We start from the raw sequence: 1,475 nt of genomic DNA, 5'->3' as shown, positions 1-1,475 counted from the left end.
GGGAGAGGGCGAGGGAGAGGGAGAGGGGGAGGGAAGGAGAAAGGAGGGTAAGAGAGAAGATATGAGGGATGGAAGAACAGGCATTCAAACAGGAAGGAAAATGATCTCTGCTTATTGGCAATATGATCTTACTAAGTAACAAACCCTAATGACCCTACAAAATAAAAATGGTTAGAACTATTAAATCCAATGAACCTGCAGGGCACAAAATGATATATGATTTGTTCTGTTTCTGTACACTAGCCACAAACTATCCTAAAGAAAGTAATCACATTTTAATAATATCAAGAAAATATTTCAGACTTGGAGCCTCAGGTTTAAGTGTGGTCATGTTTCTCCAGCATTACCTCAACTAACAAGAAGAGAGGGTCTATAGAAAATTTCTAAAAGAAATTTGACCCTTTGAGACAACAGACCTGATCAGCCCATCCTGCTGGGTTCTCCCCAGACTACAATTACCGAGGACTCCAAATCACCATCAGGAAATGCTTCAAGGTACTCAAGACCCAGAAGCCACACCCTGTTCTCTGAGAGTACCTGAAATTTCAGGTCTCTTCAGTCGCCTTCTCCATTTCAGAGAATCCGTAACCAAACAACCAATGCACCAATTTGTGCCATGTGAAGCCTTCTTACCCCATGCCTTTTGGAACCCAGTCTCCTCCTTACCTTGGATAATACTTGTATGGAGACCTCATGGAGGCATCCTCTTTAAAGGGAACAGGTTTTTTCATATTTTGAATTATTGCCACTTTATTGAAGATAAAATGATTTTAAAGAAAAATATTTCAGAATAAACAAATAGGAAGGTGAAAGAGTCATATAATATAAATGACAAAACATTGATGCAAGAAAATAATGAAGACAGAAATAAAGGGAAAGCTATTCCATGTTCTTAATGAAAGTATCAGTGATATGTTCATACTATACAGAATGATGTACAGATTCAGTGTAATTTCTATCAAAATACCAGTGATATATCTTGTAGGGATAGATAAAAACAATTTAAAAGTCATACAAAATGACAAAACAAACAAACAAAACAATAGCCAAAGCAATATTGAGAAAGAGCCAATCTGGATGGACGGCGCAACCAGATTTGAGAATCTATTGCAAAGGGAAATTTTAAAAACTCAGCAAAGTTCTGTCATAAGAACAGACATATAGACCAATGAAACAAAATAGAAACCCCCCCAATAAATCCATACCTATGGGTCAAAAGCAAGAATACACAGTAGGGAAATGACATTCTCTTCAACAAATGTTGTTGACAAAACTAGAAACTAGAGGACCACGTGCAACAGAATGAAACTGGAAGCTAGTATCCTACACAGAATGTAATATAATAAAACTAGAAGAAAACATAGTAGAAAATCTTTATGATACTGTTCTTTGTGATGACTACGTGGATGTGACACCAAAAGCACAAGCAAAAATAGACAAGTGGACCTGCATCATACTGAAAGGTTCTATATAGC

At 36.9% G+C, this 1,475-nt stretch overlaps 1 pseudogene; it reads left to right on the top strand.

Annotated features, from left to right (window-relative positions):
• The first annotated feature begins 329 nt into the window (after positions 1 to 329).
• Positions 330 to 531, top strand: LOC107134415 (annotated as a pseudogene).
• The last annotated feature ends 944 nt before the right edge of the window (positions 532 to 1,475 follow it).

The sequence above is a fragment of the Marmota marmota genome, unplaced genomic scaffold, assembly GCF_001458135.2.
Source record: "Marmota marmota marmota unplaced genomic scaffold, marMar, whole genome shotgun sequence".
Taxonomy (NCBI): Eukaryota; Metazoa; Chordata; class Mammalia; order Rodentia; family Sciuridae; genus Marmota; species Marmota marmota.
The sequence above is the reverse complement of the archived record's forward strand: the minus strand, read 5'-3'. Positions and strand labels throughout refer to the sequence as shown.